General features: G+C 36.4%; 1 protein-coding gene and 1 long non-coding RNA gene across 3 annotated transcripts in view; one reads left to right on the top strand and one right to left on the bottom strand.

Annotated features, from left to right (window-relative positions):
- The window catches only part of PRR16 (proline rich 16), a 126285-nt gene that overhangs the window by 61934 nt on the left and 42175 nt on the right, over positions 1–22176 (top strand). The window lies entirely within an intron of this gene.
- On the bottom strand, positions 12061–19430 carry LOC129148838 (uncharacterized). The gene is made up of 3 exons (XR_008555809.1): positions 19365–19430; positions 17822–17910; positions 12061–12503 (listed from the first exon to the last, which is right to left on the bottom strand). It is a non-coding gene; the product is annotated as an uncharacterized LOC129148838 (long non-coding RNA).

Here is a 22176-nt window from a genome sequence, read left to right as displayed (position 1 = left end):
GCATATTGCTTTTTTATTAGATAGAATGGAAGCCTGGTGCACGGGTTTGGGCCAGCTGGTTTGCCCTGAAGGTTGTCCCGGATCAGGTTGGGGGTTCCCTTGGGGCATAGGGCGGCCTGGGCGAGGGGTCGCTGGTGGTTTGCAGGCTGGCCTCGCCCCCTGGCAACCCAAGCAGAGGCCCTGATATCTGGGATTTATTTATCTTCTATAATTGAAACTTTGTAGCCTTGAGTGGAGGCCAGGGCTGGCCAGGAAGCTTGGCTTCCTCCATCGCCGGGGAAACTCAAGCCTCCTGCTCGCTCCGTGGCCACAGCTAGCTTAGTTGGGTTAATTTGCATACTCGCTCCTGATTAGCTTGTGGACATGGCTTGTGGACGTAGCGGAGGTACAGTCAATTTGCATGTTTCTCTTTTATTAGTGTAGCTAGGTTAGCTAATAGTAATTGCTTTATAAAACTTTACATACATTAGAGTTTCATATTAATGTATTAAATAGTTATTATCCTTATTTACAAGTGAAGAAATTTAGGATCTCAGTTTCAGTATTTTATTAAAATCAACCTTTTAAAGTGATTTGGATAGTATTTTAGTGACATCCTGACTTCCCACAATTTTCCCCCATAACATCACCATTTAATTGTGTTCTTCATAGCACTGAACTTTGCAAAAAATTTTCCTTTATTCTTAGCATTTATTTTGACGCTTGAAAGGGGTTAGTTAATGTTGTTTTGACATTCTTAATATGTTTGATCTTTGCAGAATATGAAAGTGATCTCAGGCAATTTAGCTACCACATAAAATGAATGAGTTGCTGAATAATGAAAGCCTCATTTTTCTCCCGTATTGTAAGCGGCTTCACCTTTCAGGTTTTTTTCCAGTGAGTTCAAAGACTGTTGATTATGTTGGTTGCTTTCCCTAAGAAGTTCTGATTTCATCGTTTTAATGCTATTTGACCCTGAATATGTCACTTCCATTACTGGTATTTCATTTTTGAATTTCATCTACTTAACCTTGACCCCTACAGCTCTAAGAAAAGCAATAGATCCACTCCATGGAACCACTAAAAAGCAGTGCATGAGAGATGTCTCTAATAAAATAATTTCTATTCTTTTGTTACTAGACTATAGATATCATTTTCCATGATTTGATAATGTAGTTGTCAACTCTCCTAATCATCAAAGGGGATTTTGACCCAACTAAATAAAGCAGTGTGTGCCCTCAAGTGGGTTAGGGTTGATGTTGATAAGACATATCTAACCCTTCTCAAGTGCTGATTTTATTCCAAACACTCTTCTACATGTTTGTATGTATTATTTTTTTCTCACAACATCATTTTTTCCTTATAAGAACCCAGTGTCTTAGACACTATTATTACTATTTACATTTTGCAAATGAGGAAACTATCGCACTGGAGACCTGCTGCGCAAGATGGTATAGGCAGAAAGTAGTCAAGCCAGAGGAGCAAGGCAGGCAGGAAGCCTCCACAGCCCAAGTTCCGCACCGTTCAGAAATGCCTACAGCTCAGCCCCTGCGTTGTATAGGGGTCATCTTAGAGTTGAAAGTCATTTCATTGAAACTTGCCAGAAGAAGTTGTTGGAAGATATAAAATAAGAGGAAAATAAGTATATTTCTGTTAAGATAAATTAGTCCGTGTATGCTGAGGTAGCAAGCAACCCCAGTATCTCAGAGCCATCGAGTTATATCCTGCTCCCTCAGAGTTCATCCTGAGTCCAGGAGACTCTCCAGGCAGGAATCTCTCAGGCAGTCATAATTCAGCCACACAGGCTGCATTAATTATGTGGAACCACCCTCTGGTCCAGCATCCTCTTCCAGGACCACCAGAACAGAGAAAGGGATGACTAGAAACTCTTTCCTGTATTTTTTAACCTCAGGCCCTATATGTGTCATGGACCAAAACTACTCATGTGGCCCTGCCTATAGTTCCCATATGCCCAGAAAGAAAAGGAGATCCACATATGGGTAAACAGTCCTACCACCACTATTTCCAAAGGGGTAATTTTTTGGTGTGTGTATAATATTACTATATTAGAGACTATTATGTATCTCATTTTCTTCCTTTTCCCATTTCCTGCTGTTCATTTAATCTCACCATAAATTAGAATGTCATCTTATTTTAAACAAAGATGGAGAGGAAAGGAGTGAATCTGACAACAGCCCTGCTAACAAGGTAGAGGGAATTGACAGCATTTACTAAGAAGATGGATGAGTTTTATGACAGCCTTTTCCTACCCTATTTGCATTCTGTCCAAGGATACACACCAACTACATTAGGTAGTTCAACATTTTAGAATTGCATACTAAATTTTCATTAGTTAAATTTCTAAATAAAGAATGATAGATAAACCTAATTTGAAGACATGTACTTATTGATCCAGAATAGTCAAAGAAATATGGAAATCTACTACAGAAATTTAGGCCCTTGATAATGTAAATTATGACATGTAGTTATATTAATTTAGAGGGCAGCATATTAAGATAAAAGCATACATTTAAAACCAGAGTCCTGGATTTGTGTCTCAATTTTCCCAACTTCTAAGTCACCCTGGTCAAATTGCTTAATGAGTTCTGAGGCTTGCTTTAAAAGGACGATAATGGTGCCATTCTTTCCTAGCTAATAGGGCTCTTGAGTCATTAATTATTCTCCTCCCCTTATATATTCTGAGCTCACCGAATCCTCCTTTACATGTAAGGGGCAAGGAAAGTAATAGCACATCCCCAAATGTATGTTTAAGCCATCAGGACTATAAGCTTTAGCTATTTTATAGGCAGCCTTGCGAAAGGTAAGGTAGATGAGGCAACATGGATAGGCAACTTCAGGATTCAACAATCTACAGCCTTCAGAGCTATCGAATAAGCAGAATCACCACATTGCAATACCTCATGCTTTGCATATATCAGAAACACCTTCCAAACTGTACCTTATAGTATATAAATTCTTTGGTTTATCTCTTCTCTTTCCTCCAATCCCCACACCAATGTATGTTAGTCTGTTCCATGCCTCCGTGCTTCGGGTCTCTTATTATTTTGTTGGTGTCTTATGCTAAGTGAAATAAGCCAATCTGAGAAAGACAAATATCACATGATCTCACTTATTTGTGGAGTCTAATGAACAAAATTAATCAATCCTCTTGGTTGGAGCTAAGTATACTGTATATGGCAACATAGCTAATTACTATTTATGTTTTGTTTTCTATGCAGTTATATTATTTGTTTAGGTTGAAAGCTCTTCTGCTGATACAGAATGGGTTACACACACTCAGTCATATCCTGTTTCAATTAGTTGTTAAACTTCAACTCCTTTTCAGCACGTCTCTCTGTGGTCACTTAAATAAAAATGATGTGCATTCCCTTTACTTAATTTTGTCTTGGCCCTGTACTTGTTACCCAGATTGCCTGGTTTTACACATCTTATTTCTACTGTAGTTAAATTGATACACTTAACCATGCTCCACTATGACCCAATTCCCTAACACTTTTCTCTGTGTTTCTCCTCTCAGGGTATCACCTTCCAGCATGTTGTTATAAGGCCCTAATGATTTAATGAATGTGTAGATACTTTACAAACTGTAAAACCTCAAGCAAATGCAAATCATTGTAATCAGTTTGTGATACTTCTTGCCAAATTACCCATCTTCCTTGTTAATCTGGTGGGTTGCTTTGTATTTGCCTAGATTATTGCTAATGATATTTTATTCATCTCATTTATAAACTAATTAGTTTACTTAAATTTTTATAGTTATTATTATCAAATAAGCCTACTGGTTTTTTCACAACTTAGCCAATTGATATATAGAACTCTCATTTTTTATTTATCAAATTTTGTGAATTAGCAAGTCAGACAATGAACATGATAGAAATCTGAGGTGACTACAATAATAAGTATAGGTTATTACCTGCTTTGACAATGTAGCTTAGTTTTAATTATTTATGATAATATTTAATAGCATATGAGTAAATCCATTTAGAATATAATGTCAGACTAATTAAATTCTAATAGTAGTAGGATTTTATAAATAGTCTAAAAATGCTTGTTCAAGTAAGAATTTAAATCACCAAGCTTTTGTCCAAACAAGGGAATGTTTGTGTTTATGATAAAAAAATATCATTAATTGATGAGATGTATTTAATTAATATTTTCAGAGCATTTCACCAAAGCAGCAGAATATACATTCTTATCATGTGCATATGAAACATTTTCTAGGATAGACCACATGTTAGGACACAAAACAAGTCTCAATAAATGTAAGAAGACAGAAGTCATATCAAGCATCTTCTCTAACCATAATGGTAAGAAACTACAAATTAATCACAAGAAAAAGACATGGAAGCTAAATAATATGTTAATAAACAGTGAACAATGAATGGGTTAACAATGATATCAAGAAAGAAATCAAAAGACGCCTTGAAACAAATGAAAATGAGAACACAACAATGCAAAATCTATGAGACACAGCAAAAGCAGTCCTGAGAGGGAAATTCATAGCATTACAGACATAACTCAAGAAATAAGAAAAATCTCAAATAAACAATCTAACTTTATACTTAAAGGCATAGAAAAGAACAAGAAAGCCCAAAGTAAGTAGAAGGAAGGAAATAATAAAGATCAGAGCAGAAATAAATGAAATAGACTCTAAAAAAATACAAAAGATTAATGAAACCAAGAACTGGTTCTTTGAAAAAATAAACAAGATTTACAAATCTCTATCCTGACTTATCAGGAAAATAAAGAGAGAGGGCCCAAATAAATAAAATCAGAAATGAAAGAGAAGTAATGGTGATCTGACTCCACAGAAATACCAGGGATTATAAGAAAATATAACAAATAACTACATGCCAACAAATGGGACAATTTGGATGAAATGGATAAATTTTTAGAAACAAACAATTTTCATAAGCCGACTCAGTAAAAATCAGAAGAGGGTAAAGCGTTAATAAATGGTGATGGAAGGAGACTGGACTTGGTGTGGTGAACACACAATGCAATATACAGATGATGTACTACAGAATTGTACACCTGAAACCTATATAATTTTATTAACCAAAATCACCCCATACATGCAATAAAAATCCTTTATTTAGTGATATTATAAATTCTGACAAAGCATTAACTATTGTTTAGCTTTAAACAAAGTCTGATATATTTGAGTACATGTTATAGTGAGGTACCTTTCTGAAGGACTAAGAGCTAAAGTTATTTTATCACAGTGATTTATGGCTTAAGTGTAAGTATATAAACATTTCTAATAACAGTCCAAAATGCTCATCTCAAACTCTTCAGGACAAAAAAGAATATTTAAATTTATTTCACTGCCTTTTTAAAACTTCAGAGTTGTATCAAATAACTATGGTATTTTGCTTGATATTTGAAATACAGTACTGATACTTTTTTAAATAGATTACTTTTTTCTGATTGGACTCACTATCAATATTACAGAGAATTAATATTAAAAGCAGCTCTTGCAAATGACTTCCCAATAAATCTTCTCAACACCAAAGCCCCAATTTTCAGTTTTATCTTCTGCATCTCCCTTTATCCTTTTACCCAAGTAATTTTAATTTTTGCCAAGTCTTTTTTTTTTTAGAATATTATTCCCAATGATACCCTCCTCAGAGAGGCTTTTATCTCCTCAGTTTTCATGTTACATTTGCCACATGCCTGGTCACTGGACCTCTTACCTGAGATTACACTACATTCTGCTGATATCCAATATAGCAATTTTCTTTTCATCATTTCATCTCGATCCAGAAATGTCAAAAGCTCACGATAATCCACTATTTAACATTTTTTCACTCTGGGCTTAGCAGTGCTAACCAGCAACCCTTTTAAGGCTCCTTTAATAACTTCCCAATCTAGGGACACAACACTGATAAGAAGGCTCCAGCCGAGTAGGCTAAATTACTGACCCTCTGATATGCCCTACTCATTGCCAATTTCTATACATTCTCTTGGACATGTGGGCCCAGCCTGTTATGGCTTTGTAAATGTTGCTCTGAGATTTTCAGCATTTATCCAAAGCCTTTGATAATCAATCAATCAATTAATCAATCACTCAATAAAAATTGAAGAAACTACAATAGTAGAATTGGTACATCACAAATAAAAATTCAAAAAACAAGCATAAAAATGTATATGAGCAAAAGTATCCAACTAGTAATTAAGTAAATGTAAATTTGAGGCTGTATCTTTTCTTAAATTAACAATATTATATAAAGGCAGTTATTTACCATATTTATTCCCACCAGCAAATCATAAGGTGTTAGAGTAGAAGACACTACAATGATTTAATCTAGTCTTTTCACTTAATAGGTTAGCAAATTGACCTCCTAGTAGGATAGATAAACTCATGTAAATTCATGCACAGAAATGTAAGTTTCCTCACTTGATATATAGTTTATTCCTATTAACATAAAACAAGCAGTTCCCATAGAAGACAGATTGCTAATATTGGTGTGTGAGAATCAGAGTTTTGGCAAAGAAGAAGAAACAAGCAAGAAAATTTGAACTAATGGTGTAAAGTGCTGTCACATATGCAGAAAGTGCTAGACAAAAAGGAGGAAGGGAATGGAATCAAATGAAAGTTATACACTTAATATGTGAAGGCCTAGTTGTACTTTCTACCACAGGCTAAGATTTTATATAATACAACTTTTATTTTACATGTTTTTGTTTTAATTTGAAGATAACACCCTAGTTTATAGAGAAAAGCCACTTTTTCCCCCTGGGATCAAGGATATAGCTGATAAGAGGAATTTCTGAGAGACAGCTCTGCCTGTAAATGTTCCCTTGAGGATGAGACTTTTAGTTAGGCTTATATTTTGTCCTTTGATTGCATGCATTTAAGAGCCATCTCATCCAAAGCTTTCTCCAAATCACTACCATGATGTTGAGTCAAGAATGTTTACTTCCTACTTGGCAGGGAACACTGTCAAATTCAAGGATAAAATAAAAGAGGTAAATACAATTTTCAACTGGAATCATAGAGATAGTATTCTTCTGAAACTATCCTAAACCTGTCTCCATTTACTGAAATAAATATACTAAAATTACACGAGTTTTCTTCCCATTGAGAAATTCTAGTTATTTTTCCACGGTTATGTTCAACATTTATATCTAATTTATTTCCTAAGGTAGTGAACTGAAGTCTCACATTGTTTGATTTCCTGTAGAGTGCCTATCCTGTGAACTAAGTACAGGGCATTCTATTGTGTTTTATAAAAGCTCTTCGATAGAGATGAGACAGCAGCATCTCAATATGTAGTTGTTGACTGAATTCACAGAATGAACAGCCAGGTGTAAAGTGTTTCTTGATTACCATTTCCTACTTTCATAGCTTTTTCTATTGCTCTCATTTAATGTATTGCTCGTTGCATGTTTGGGGAGATTGCAGTGAGACTTGAAAAGACAATTTTTATATCTATGGTTCAGTGTGTGTGAATTTCCTCATTAATCGTTTAAAAATGTGGCATTTGCTTAACTTACGGTTATACAGAGTAGTCCTCATAAATTTCCTAATCCATGAAATGAGGGAAGGTACTCTGGATTTCTTATAAACTGCAAGCTGATATAAGTAACTGCTGATTTTTTGATGCACAATAATCTTTTAAAAGACAGAGGAGAGAAATTGGATTTGGCAGAATACATTGCAAGTCCTTGCTGGACGTCTCGATAGGTTCTTGGATACTAGGACTTGAAGCAAAATGACCTATAATGAAACCAATGTTATGTTAGGCTAATTGACATAAACAAAAGTTAAGTTCCTATGGCATATTTCTGGTCACAAAAGCATCACCAAGCTTATAAATAAAGACCCAAGACACTTCTAATATTAAACATTGAAATAAAGGTGAGCTATATATACATTTCAGAAAGATGAATAAAAACAAGTAAGATCATACTTTTCCAACCCGCTCAATTCTAGTTCACAGTCCTGAGTGGCCAGATCCTATCCTGGAAGCTCAGGGAGCAGGGTGGGAACCCATTCTCAACAGAATGCCCTCTCATCCAGGGCATGCTCGCATCCAAGCCCACACTCACTCAGACTGGGACCATGTAGACATGCCCAGTCGCCTCACTTGCACATCTCTGGGATGTGGTGGAAAACCAGAGTACCTGAAGAAAACCCTCGCTGACATGGGGGAACCATGTAAACTCCACACACATAGTGGCCCTAGCAGGAAACAATCATTTTCCCTTATCATCTTTATAACAAAAGGACATTGAACAAAACAAAGTTATTCAAGGACTTGCTCTACTACCTTAAGGTATCTGTGGAACTTTTCTATAAGGTGTTAGATATTGATGATGCGTCTGGGCTTATATAAGCCAACACAGAATGGTGTTCTATGTTTTCAATGGCAAAATTCAAACAAAGAAGCTAATGTAGGAACATGGGTTTCTACATTCCTTTCTGGACTTCATAGGAAAACAGCATCTTGAAAACTGGGGAGGGGAAGCAAACACCAATGTATGTTGTAGATTCTGAGCTGGTAGCACTGTGAGAAGCAGAATTTCCAACTGATCTTGGATCTCAGAAATGGGCAGTGATGGAGTTTCTATGAGTGTGGAAAACTGACTCCATTGGCTGCAGGTCCTCTTTTCCCTCCTTTCCTGGCCTAGGGATGTGTTGCAAATCTGAAAGAGTATTAAGTTCCTATGGGGGGGGGGGGGGACGGGGGGAAGAGTGGTGCTCATGATACTAAAGAAAACGTGATTTCATTTTCCAAATGGAAAGATGAAGTAATCTGAGAATGTATGTTCTAAAACTTTTAGCATTTTATGGTATAGAAACTAGAATGCCATGGCTGGGGAGTGTTTTAGAGCTCATGAGCGTATTCTTTTGCTTTTCTAATATTGCAGTGTGGATCTGGAGCTGTCTAAACATCAGAATCACCTGGGATGTTTTACACCCTGAACCAATTAAATCAAAATACCTCTATGGTGGGCCCAAATATCAGTATGTTCTAAAGTTATCCAGGCAATTCTAGGATATCAGCAAGAATGATAGATCTGTTATATTTCATTCTAATTACAGTACTTTGGAGTCTGTTTACATCTTCCTTTTCCAGTATAAGCAAGACTCAGGCAGGTACTTTAAAATCTATATTTTGAAGAGTTTGTGTGGAGCATTAAAATCTTGTTTTGGTTAATGCAACATTGAGAAAGTACCCATTTAAAGTAACTTTAAAGTGGGGAATATGTGTCGTCTATGTATGTATTACCTTACCACTCAAAGTTTCTGTGATTCACTGAGTCAATGTTTATTTCAAAAAGTGAAAAGTAAACACTGGCTGGTTTTCCTCAATGGTTAGACCATCGGCCCACAGACTGAAGGGTTGCGGATTCAGTTCTGGTCAAGGGCACATACTTCGGTTGCAGGCTGGATACTCACCCTGGTGGGAGCATGTGCAACAGGCAACCAATTGATGTGTCTCTCACACATCGATGTTTCTCTAGCTCTCTCTCCCCCTCGCTTACACTCTCTCTAAAAGAATCAATGGAAAAAAATATCCTCCAGTGAGGATTAACAACAACAACAAAAAAAAGTAAAATATGATATTAAATTGTGACAAAGACCAAAAGTTGAATTGTGTGCATTTAAAGAATATTGCTTATCAGTAATATAACTAGGTATCCATAACTCTATACCAATTATTAATATAGAATATTATTTTTATGACAATAATTCATTATTAGACTGCAGTTATCCACATTTGCTGATAGTGCGTTTAAATTAGTGTTAAATATAATATTCTGGCCCTAACCGGTTTGGCTCAGTGGATAGCGCGTCGGCCTTCGGACTCAAGGGTTCCAGGTTTGATTCTGGTTAAGGGCATGTACCTTGGTTGCGGGCACATCCCCAGTGGGGAGTGTGCAGGATGCAGCTGATCGATGTTTCTCTCTCATCCATGTTTCTAACTCTCTATCCCTCTCCCTTCCTCTCTGTGAAAAATCAATAAAATATATTTTTAAAATATAATATTTTGACATTTTCAGAAATCTTATATTCTTCATAACCTCTTTCAAATTCTATTTTCTACAAGTCATGTTAATTAATTATAATAAACTCATAAATACCTGCTATTTTCCACATATGCTTTAAACAAAATTTGTGTCTATTTTATTTTTATGAAAAGGAAGTAGAAGTCATTTTTATTGTTTAGAAAAGTGATATTCTTTATACCTCTCCAAGATTATATTCTCTATTAGTTATTTTTATTTTTTATAATTGGCTTGTATTGGCACACCAGCTTAAACAAACTTAAAATTTTTCTTTATTTCTTTGTTTTCATGCTCTTTGGCTAAGGAAATCCAAAGTCATTTTGACATTCAGGACATAAGCTAACAATAAAAACACATACACATTAAAAGTATACAAATTCTATCCTATATAATAAAAACGTAGTATGTAAATTGTCCCCTCTACTGGAGTTCTTCTGAGAGTTCTACCAGAGGGCGGGGTGGCCGGGGAAGGGAGGGAGGCCCCAGCCAGCAGCCTTTAGGGACCCTACCAGTGCAAGAATTTCGTGCACTGGACCTCTAGTGTTAAATATTAAAGATAGCAATAATTGTAAATAATTTACAGTGCTCTTTTCTGATATTTGGTCATTACACTGAGAAACAAATATTGCTGGTTAAAAAACTTGAACTCGAGCTTGTCATAAAATGATGTGGATAGAAAAAGTTGTAACATATCTCAATCTAAAAAAATTATCAAGCATTCAAATGGAGAAGATCCTCATATGTCATTGATCTCTTATTATTCCCCTTTAGCAGTTTGTAGCAAAGTTCAGAGAAATGTAATCTAATTAAAATGGATATAAAAGTGGTTCCAAACAGTCTTAGGAGTAATCTCACTAAGGAATAAAAAGAGAAGAGATCATTTTCATATTCATGAAAATTAAACTGAGAGTGACTTGCATTTTTTTTATTGTCTTACTCAGAGAACGACTTGGATGAAGTTCTTTGTTTTAACTCTCGAGGACATTGAGACTAAAATGGACTTTGATATTTTGCAGGTGATGTTGCTTTGAACACGTCCTTTCTGTGCCTCCTGATGTGATGATGGCAATGGTCATTCTTGCTTTAGGGTTTTTATCAGCTCCTAAAGAGGATTTGCAGTTTGGCCTTGAGAGCATACTATTTGCCCTCTCTGCTTGGAATCTGGTGTGGATGGCACTGGCTTTGGGCTGGAGACCTCAGCGTCTCTGGCCAGGATGCAGCTGTCAAAACCCCATCACTGTTATTGGTGCTAATGTGCTGACCCATTCAGGCCGGCTCAGCAGATCCTGGAAATAGAACTTACAGTTAGATTTCTTGCGTCTGTTATTTAAAAAAAAAGAAAAACACCCACAAGTTGTTTAATTGCTGTGTTATACCACTATGCCTGATCTTTGAAAAGAGGCATTTGGGATTTTCAGGGAACGGTATTCAGAGGATGGTTGCTTTGAAAGGGAGACATGGAAAGTTTTTTCTAAGCAACTATTTACTAACATTTACAAATATTATATGTAGTGTTGGGTATTTTACATATGCTATTTTATTCAATCCTTATACCTACCCTTGTCAAAGAAAAATAGCACCAGATGGGTTAAACAGGTAAGGATGATTTTATTCAAGACTATTACAATAGGCGTAAAGACTATTGCAAGAAGAGAAAAAGACTGAACTGGATTCATTTGAAACAAAAGGCAGCAGCATTGTTAACCCTGCGGTGATCTAGTGGAAAGCACCTCCCCTGGGGAACTGGCCACCTGAGTTTGCTGATTGGTGCTTATGGAAATTAGGCTCCTGCCCTCCCTCAGAGATGGGGGGAAGGGGCAGTGGTGCTGTCTTTCCTGATGATGGCTCCTTTGGAAAGGATGCCTCCAGGTTGAGAAAGACACTCCTGGGTTATGAAAGTGGAGAAGCTGAGAGATTTCCCAGGCTGCAAGAGAACATTGGCTGCATAGAAGATGATTCAGTTCTTAATTATTTTCCTAAAGCTTTTATTACAGAACAGAAAGAGTTTATCCATGGGGGATAACAAAGCCCAACCTAGACACCAAGAATTGCGATGGAGAAATATTCACTATTTTATTATGAAGATGCCACCCAAGAGAATGGGAAGCTAATGTTCAAAAGCCCTAACTTTCCTAATGGCATGTAGGTTACAGATTACATAGCATAAAATCACACCCCCTATGTGATAGGGTTCAGAGAAGTGCTGGAAGCTGATTGGTCAGAGCTGAAGTAAGGATGAAGAATCATATCTTCAGATTTTGAAGACAGCTTGGAGGTCTCTTTCAGCATCCCTCTGTCCAGTCTCATAGAAAAGTAGCTGGAGGTTGGTCCACATTAGGGCTCAGGAACTAAAACATAATTTAGGTCAAGATGGTATCTTTAACCTGCCAGAGGTCCAGATCTTGATCTTTAGTCAGGTCCTGGCTACTGTCTTCTGCTGTCTTGGGGTTGCTGATTATGGAGGGGAAGGGAAGACTAGGTCTCTGAGTAAGGGGGAGAGGGGAGAGAGGAGAGAGATTTCTAAAGTTAGAGTTAGCATTTAAAAAACTAAATTTAACCAAATTTGTAAGGATTCCAGCTCCTTTAGGGAAAGGATTATAAGGATTATCTCTAAAAGAGTTTTGTTCACATAAAACTATTGTATGCTACATGTTCTATAGTTTTTGACAATCTTAATATTTCACTGACTTAATATTTCACAAAAAATGCAACTTTTGTGCAAGAGCCATCTAATCTGCCTGCTTGTTAATGTTTCTTTTTTCTAATAATGGCTTCTTACAAGCTGCAAATGATTCTCTTAGGATTTGTGAAACAGCTTTATGAACTTTTTATATTTCCATCTTAAATGAAAACCATTTGTTTGTAGCACATATGAGTTAAGGCACCATTGTTGATAAGAGGAAGGAGAAAATGAAGTTAAAGAAAATAACTATTAATAAAGGGAGTTTCTTTCATTAGAATCTTTAGAGAAACAAAGTATGGAAAAGTTGTCCTGGGCCCTGAAGGATAAGGGGCCATTCTGCTGCACATCAGAATTAAGCTCGGCAGTTGACAAAGTATCACAAGGCTCAGATTCAGGCAGTAAGTCATAACCCATGGCCCATGAAGACTGAAGTCTTCTTCCCAATGGGTTACTGGTCAGTGTTTAGTTTCTAAAAATGGAAGAAAATATGTTTCTGTGTACAAAATCAGCATTCATGAAAATATTTAACATTTTTCATTTTAATATTAGTCTTGATTTTTAATGTATCAAATGACAGCTGTTTTCAGGGTTTCTGATACCAATATAAGACATTTCTTACCTCCCAGTAAAATCTCTCCTTGAATTTTATAACTGTCTTTCCCTCTTCCAGTCATGCATTTATTATAAGCAAAGTAGCCAATATTGTTCATTATTCCTTGCTTTTAATCTTAAGATATATGAAAGAGAGAAGATTCTGTTTTTAAAAAAATATTTTGGATAATGAACCCATTAGAAGCTCAGAAAATTCCAACTGAGTGCTCTAGCCATGTCTATCAGTTATTTATCTCAGCTTTTTAATAGAATGGTGATTACTTGCTTTTCTTTTATCAAAAGGGTCATTCTCTTTCATGATAATGCTAATGAGCTCCTGGTTGAATTTTAATTGTCAGAAAATTATTTTTAAAAATACCTTGCATGAATTTATCTTAAACATCTTTACTTGACTATGCCATTGTTCTAGTAAACCTCAGATAGGGAAAACTAAAAATGCTGCTTTTATTATTGGGGAACTAAAATGGAAAGTGTATAGGAGACACCTGTGGTTTTATGAGGTGCAAGAAGGCACTGCCAAGGACTGTAAATACCAGGAGAAGGTCTATTGTGTTATATTAAGCATTCTATTTCAGAAAGCGACCAGAATTAGACTATATTTACATGCACATCTTCAGTTTTTAAATGTGGCAAAATAGAAAGCAGAATTAATGAAGATACATGGGTATTATCAAACACCTTTAGTTTAAATTAGCATTAAGTTATCATAGTATCCTCAGACCATTCTTAACTGATTATTTGCAACTGATGCCCATACTTGCAGTAGATTTTGGAGGAAGAATTTTATCATTGATCAAAATATCTTTTGCATTTATATTTAGTCTTTGGCATTTCTTTTTTAAAAAATTCTTATCATTATATCCAATTTGTATATAATCATATTTTTCAGTTAAAATATTATACTGAAAATAAATACTTTTTATTATTTTGTTCATGGATCATACATTGTCATTTTTCAGAGATTGGTCATATCACAGTGCATTACATTTTTCACCCTATAGATCCCATGAATTGTGTGACACTTTTGTCCTTTTGCCTAGTTGACTCCTTGTCATTCTTCAGACTTTAGTTTAACCAGCACAATGTCACTCCTCCAAGGGGCCTTTTACAGATAGCTCTCTTCCCCTGCCATCTCTTAGGCTCTTATAATAGACTAGAGGCCTGGTGCGCAAATTCATGCACCAGTGGGGTCCCTCGGCCTGGCCTGTGGAATTGGGCCAAAACTGGCTCTCCAACATCCCCCGAGGGGCCTCAGATTGCAAGAGGGTGCAGGCCAGGCCAAGGGACCCCACCAGTGCACAATCAGGACCGGGGAGGGACACGGGAGGTTGGCCAGCCAGGGAGAGACCTTGGGAGAGCTCCAGGGCATGTCTGGCCCATCTTGCTCAGTCCCAATTGGCTGGACCCCAGTAGCAAGCTAACCTACCAGTCAGAGCTTCTGCCCCCTGGTGGTCATTGCACATCATAGCAAGTGGTTGAGCGGCCTTAGCATATCATTAGCATATTATGCTTTGATTGGTTGAATGGATGACCAAACACTTAGCATATTAGGCTTTTATTATATATGATTTATTATATAGATGGGCTGTCCTGGTGTAACATCTCAGTGTATAATTAAATATATGTGTAATTCATTATTATCAAGTATATATCAAGATCCTACCACTCACCAGACACTGCTCTAAGTTTTGGGGAAACAGCAGTGGACTATTAGATGAGTTCCAGCCCCAATGGAGTCTGTATTCCGATGGGAGAAGAGGAAGAAAAATCAACAGATACATGCATACTATAAATATCAACAAATACATGTATAAGTATCAATAAATCTTTTTTAAAAATTAAAAACTGACAGAGGAACAGATCATCCTTTTACTTTGTAGAAGATTATTAGAGCAGACCACTGAGAAGATATTTGATCAGTGAATGAAATAAGAAAAGGGAATAAGGCCAGGCACTGTCTGGGGAAGAGTATTTCAAGCAAAAGAAACAATGTGCTGAAGCAGGAGCCAGCTTGGGCTGTTAGGTCAAAAATGAGGCCAGATGGTTAAGCAGAGTGAGGAACTAGGAGTGGGCAGAAGTTGTGGTCAGGACAAGATCATGACTATTTGATTAATTTCACTCTTGTCTTTCAGGACTGTGATCTCCTCAAGGGTTGCACATTTGAGCATCGTGTTTTTTATTCCCAAAACAGCGCATAATCTGGCACATACCAGGTCTTCAGTAAATATATGTTGAATTAATAAAAAAAAAACAAGCATGACTGAGATGCAGGGGTTAATGCCCCTCAGATATTTGGTCAGTCACAGCAGAATGAACAAAATGGACCAGAATGTTCAGGGCCCTCCAGCATTTGATGTGGCTGAAAGGGTAGGAGGTATTGCAAGAAACAAGAGAGAGACGTGAGTTTGTGCCAGGCCCTGGAGAGCTCTTGGCACCATCAGGAAGAGCTAGGATTTTATTCAGTAGACAAGTGCAAAGTTGTTGCCATAATATAATGGGATCAGACTTTAAATTGGGGGATTAGTCTGCTTGTAATGTGAGAGATGAAATAAAGGATATACTTGGAAAGAAGGGTCATTGCACATCATAGCGAGTGGTTCAGCGGCCTTAGCATATCATTAGCATATTATGCTTTGATTGGTTGAATGGATCTAAAAAAGGTATATTAACTTGGTAGAATCTACAAGATTTCAAATAAATTTATGGCATCCAGTTTCCTGTTTAGGGACCTGATGACAGGCCATCAGAGCAGGGAGATCATTTTCTTGGAATAGGGAGCAATATTATCATTTATTGTTTGAATTGTTACTTATATGTCTGCATGACGATATTTAAACAAGTAGGAAAAGGACTGTGTACTATATCACTGTCATCAATTTCCTTTGGTGTGATGACTTGCACATGTAATTCTTCATTAAATATTTGCTTAGGATTTTACATATCAACACATTTTTATTAGATGCACTTTATAAGCTTGAGGAAAAGGAAAAAATCAGGACTGTGTGATTGAAGTGGTATATAATTTCCTCTCAGTTTTCCTTGGGAGTAAACAGATGATTACAGTAAAAAGTGTTAGCACAGAAAAATGAAAGGAGTTAGCTGTTATCTTTGCCATATTGTCCATGAAACAAGATGATGTAAACATCCCTACGTTCATTGAAAGCGAATCTTGAAGAAAAAAAAAGAATTATCATAAAAATTGAAACCCTGATGTAGTATTCTCAGTTGTTGATGGTATGAAAAAGGGCCAAATATTTTATTTTCCTAAAGAGGGTGATTTTCATCAGCAGCCTCTATTAAAACATCACTTGATTCCCTAGACTAATCTAATATCATAATAAGCATTTAGTTCCAATTATTCTGTCTGGTTTTTAAATAAGTCCCTTCTACTCATGCCTAATATCTCCCTTCTGGGAAATTTGTCTTGATGTCTAGGTCATTTCTCCAAAATTATGTTACTGTGTTATATTTCACATAGCTATGAAATAAAAACAAGGAGCCATGAAATTTAAATGTCCAATATTATGCTTTCTTTAACATCATCATGTAACTAATGAGTAGATATAACATCTCTTATACCTAAAAGCACTGTATTATTTTGTCTTTCATCACACAATTAGGCAGAATATACAATACCCTGAAAATGTATTATATATACACAATTCTAGGCATTTGCCTGAAGCTTCCACTGGTTCTAGCAACCTCACAGCTTTTCAACACACATTAATACAAGCAATGTAAAGCCTGACCTAACTTGTATCAGGCACTGGAGAAACAAAACCAAATTATGACATGGCTTCTGCCCTTTAGAGGTTCTTTATAAAATATATTATTTTAATATTTAACACTCATGTACTTATATTTCAAAATTGGTTGAGCATCATCCCATGTGCCAAGAGGTCACTGGTTTGATTCCTGGTTAGAACACATGCCTGGGATGCAGGTTCCATGCCCAGCAGGGGGCGTGCAGGAGGCAGCTGATCAATATTTCTCATCTATGTTTCTATCTCTCCCTCTTCCTCTCTCTCTCTCAATTCAATAAAAACATATTTAAAATTTATCAAAATTGTCAATATTTTTTAAAATTAGGCATACAGACAGCCACTTAAGAATTTATAGCAGTTGAAAGCTTATCCTCTGGTAAAGGGTAAACAAATAACCTTACATTTGTAACATTTTTAGTATCAGTTTATTTTATATCATCATTGATTCTCTACATATAAATATAGGTTTCAATATAGAATTTCTCATCACTTTGTGTGGGAAATTACTTAATGCCTGATATAGCTTTGAGGGGAAATGTTCCTTTTTAAATCTTTCCCCTTTGACCAGACTTGTGCCTAGATGGCAGAAAGTTAAATTTAATAACTTATAATAAAAAATACCTTGAGACACTCGCTGCCACAAACTCCAGCCCCATCCTCACCTCAAGCCTGCTGGGAGCCCCCTCTCACACTCTCATGCACCCTCACCAGCACCTAGGTGGCCTGTGCCTTCCCTCCTTACTGTGGAATTCTCAGGCTGTAGTGACCACTTTCTCCCACTGGACTGTGAGCTCCTTTGCTGCAGGAATTGGTTTTACTCTTCTCTGTGCTCTAGGCCCAAAGAAAAATATGGGAAAAATTGGTGTTCAATTTTGAATGAAGGAGTGAACTAATACTGTAGTCAGAAGACAGAGGAACGCCTGTCATTGAGGGTAGGGGTGAGCAAGCACAGCCTTAACTCAGACTCTGAGACAGGAGAGCTGTGGATGGTTTCTAATAATCCAACATTTTGGAATGTTTGGGGACAGAGAAGAGGGTCATTATCCTAAACACATGTCTATGTACTTGGCACTAAATTGGTTCATTTTATGTAATTAAAAGCATGTTTAGCAGGTCATTATTGAATATAGTGAATAAGAGAATGCCATGGGCTGCCTGTGATCTTGATAGTTCTGATAATGCTTTGAATATCCAAAAAAAATAAGGAATGTTGATCTGTAAATAGTTTCTTTTTTGCTAAACAAAAGAAAATCTGAACAAGGAATTAACTCCTTCAGATTCCAAGCGTGGTAGTCATTATCTGTGGGTGTCACGAAGTCACAACTGCGCTTCCCCCCTGTATGCCTGCGGCAGCGCAGCTGGAGATGAACAGAAGGCTTAGCTGTTTAAAGGTCACCTGGGAGGGTGGGGGCACAGGAACGCCTGCACAACTTTCCTCAATACTCTGCAATTTGTTGATTTTTTAAAAGTTATCTAAGAATGATAAAAGTAAACAAGTTGCAAGCTGCTCAAAACCAGAATCCTGCCATTTTCCCCTGAGTCTGGGCAAACACAAATGGCATCCCAAAGGGCTAAGGCAGCTGCCATTGTCATAACTTACTATTTCGTTTCTTATGTCTTAATAGTTAATTTTTAGTATATTTCATAGTTAATAGTTTAATATGCTTTAATAGTTAACAATGGCTTGGGCAGGGTAGAAAATAAAGGAGTACTTGCTATTGGTTGTAGTCATTTGGGATGTAGGCTAATGGAGAGGTTATATCTGTTGCCTCTTCTGACAGACTTGCTCATTCTTTATGGGAAAGAAACATTCTGTGGCAAGTTCCTATGCAACAGGGATGAATCCAGGGCTGTACATCCCCAGTGGCTCCCTATGGGAATCTCCATGGTAGCCTCCCTGGCCCTTCTAGCCACCTGTGCAGGAGCTTTGTTACCATGGTTTGTAGGAGAGCAGCAAAATGTCTTTGCCACTTTTCATATTGGTCCTCTAAATAAATTCTTCCTAATCAATAGGACAGCTGCTCTTCAAACCACTAAAATCCCTCTGTAGCGCAGAACACCACTGAAGCTTCTCTTAAACTAAATCACCAAATTGTCTTTATTGCTGAATAACCGAGGTCCTGTTCTGGAAATTATACCCTTCCTTGGTTTCTAAGACTTCACTCATAATTCCTTCCATTATCTTCCTCCTTTCTTACCTGAGTTTCTGGTTTTCTTGCCAACCGTATCTGCACTCCCAAGATTTAGTGCTTGCCCCCCTTTGCTTCACATATTGTATATGTTACCAGGCTAATCCCTTTCAGGTCCATGGCTTCAAGTTCATTTATAAGCTGAGGGTCCCCAAATTGTTGTCCTCGGAGTCTTAAAAGTTCCAAATGTGTGTTCACCTTCCTATGATATAGCCACAGTTGCAACATAAACCCAAAATGTATAAGACAGAATTCAGTCTCCTCTCCAAAACCTCTGCTATGATTTTTCCTTGAAACCTCACACCCACACCACCGTGCAGACACCCCTTTGAGTAAGGCATGAGAATACTGCTTAAACACTTTGAATAATTCCTTTATATGTAAAATGAAAATGTTTGCCTTGCAGAATTGCTGTGAAGATATATAGATTTCACAACTGCAGCTTGTAAAAAATAATTGTTATATATTTTATGTATTTAAACAAAATTAAGATTTCAGGAGTCAATTCATGTTAAACTATGGAGACACAGAAAAGAATAAGTTGACTAGTGGAGTCTTCCATAACTTTATTTTCAAAAATCATTAAGGAAACTTTAAATACATAATATGGAGGAAGTATCTTAAAGATTAGGAAAACAAGTAATAATAGTACAGAAAAACACTGAAAATAATCTAAATGTCAAAAACACAAGTTTGATTGAGTAAACTATGGAATGTCTATTTAATGTCATATTAGGCATTATTAAAAGTGGTGGGTCAGTGTTTATAATTAAACATTATCACAAAGAAATTATGATATAAAAATTACATATATTATTTGGTTAAATTATGCAGCAAAGAGCATTGCATTTAAATAAATTTTAAAATATATATTATAACTATACTTGGAAGCTGAGCTAACTTTTTAAATACTGTTTATTGTCATTTTATTTTATAATTTAGGAAACCAAATCAAGCTGGTAAAGCAGCAGTGTCTGATCTAAAGAAAAAAGAAGTGTAAATATTTAAACAATATTTTGACATAAAACCTGTTTTTCCCCTCAAAATGCTTTTTTACACAGGAGCCTGGAAGGATTTTGCATATCTAAAAAAATGAGACACAAAAAAATAGCAAATGATTTTCCTTTCCTCATTGTCCAGCGAGGAGGCAGTTTTTAAGTTAAAATTTAATGAAACAATTAGGAAGTGATCTTAAGGAGATATTTTTCCATTGGTGGCAAATAATATTAAGTTCCCATAGGAACTCCTTATTTAAGCAATAAATAAAAGGGGATACTTTGAAATCAACTATGACCTTGAGCTTTGCTGGTTTTGTTTTCTCTTGGGAACGCATGTTGACAGGTTTCAGAAGAGCATTTATTCAGACTCTACAGGAAAACGCTTTATCTGTCTGTCAAACTGAATGGTGTGTTTTTCCACATCTGGGCAGCAGTAACCTGCAGTCCAGGTGCTCAAATGTCTTATTTTTAACACTGTTTACTCTATTTTTTCTCACTATATTCCTGTAGTAACCATATATTACTATTAAATCATTTGTTGGTGATTACCTTTGAAGACTGCATCTATTATTTGAGAATAAGATTGCAAAGCTATAAGCATTTTTAGAATGAATACCTAAAGCTTTATTTTGGTGCTTATATAGCAAAGAATGCCTTAAATAGCATATGTTCAGTACTCCGCTATGCTTTTCCTCTATGTCCTCTAAGCCATTTCATTCTACAGATGCTACAGGAGCCTATTCTCTCCTATTGCTGAAATCAGTGGGGCTCCGATAGCATATGTTGCAGATTCGCTGCTCATGCTTAAATCCCTTTGAATGCTGAAGTGCTACAATGTAAAACATCCTTTAAACTTCTTAGAAGTTAGAGCAATCTATCCAGGATGGAGAGATTTGAATTGGTGGACCCTATATTATTTTTTACAGCTCCAGAAAGCCAATGTAATTGTGAACATGGATGTTTTGTGAACTTGGACATTTCTGGATTTGCATTCAGATTCTGATAGTCTCCAGCTATGTGACCATAGGTACATTTGTAAATCTCTCTGAGCCCTTGTCTCCTCATCTACCAACATGGAAGAATAGCACTTATTTCTTGACATAATTTTGAGAAATAAAGTGAAGTGGACATATGAAAGTATCTAGCACTGTGCATATAACCTTTATAAGAGTCCCATATCTATTTGTTTATTGTCTGTCTCTCCTCCACAAAAGTATAAGCTCCATGAGAGCAAGTATCTTTTGTGTTCACACGTGGATGTTTGACTGAATAAGTTAATGAATAAAAAGACTTATCAGAATTGGTCATGTCCTCAAGAAGCATAAATATAAATCAAAATAAATGGACGTAAGTAGTAGCAAGCAGTATAGTTAGATATAATTTTGATAGGCTGCCCTCATGGAAGAAATTAGCAAAATAATTTGAATAGAAAATTCAAATTTCTATGTGAAATGCTCTGCCAAAGAAGCACAATACTTTAGTAGGATGTTTATATAAAACATGCTTTCTTTATTATGAGTTGTTAGATACCTTTATAAAATTTGTAATGCTGAAATATGAATATTTAGCTCGTCTCCCAAAGTTACATGTGTCTAAATATGTATCATCAAGGCTTATGTTGCTATCAAAAGGCAAGGCTGGCCCAGCGGTGTGGCTCAATTGGTTGAGCTTTGTCCCATACGTCAGGAAGTCACCAGTTCAATTCATGGTCAGGGCACATGCCTGGGCTCCAGCTCCATCCCCAGTAGGGGGGAATCATTCTATGATTCTCATCATTGATGTTTCTATCCCTCTTTCCCTCTCCCTTCCTCTCTCTGAAATCAATAAAACATATTTTAAATATTTTTTAAAAATTTAAAGGCAAAGTTGAAATTGCAGATCATGAGCCCTATACAGCTATAGAAGAGAGT

Source organism: Eptesicus fuscus, chromosome 4 (genome assembly GCF_027574615.1).
Source record: "Eptesicus fuscus isolate TK198812 chromosome 4, DD_ASM_mEF_20220401, whole genome shotgun sequence".
Taxonomy (NCBI): domain Eukaryota; kingdom Metazoa; phylum Chordata; class Mammalia; order Chiroptera; family Vespertilionidae; genus Eptesicus; species Eptesicus fuscus.
Note: the sequence above shows the minus strand (reverse complement) of the source record. Positions and strands in the feature narration are given on the sequence as shown.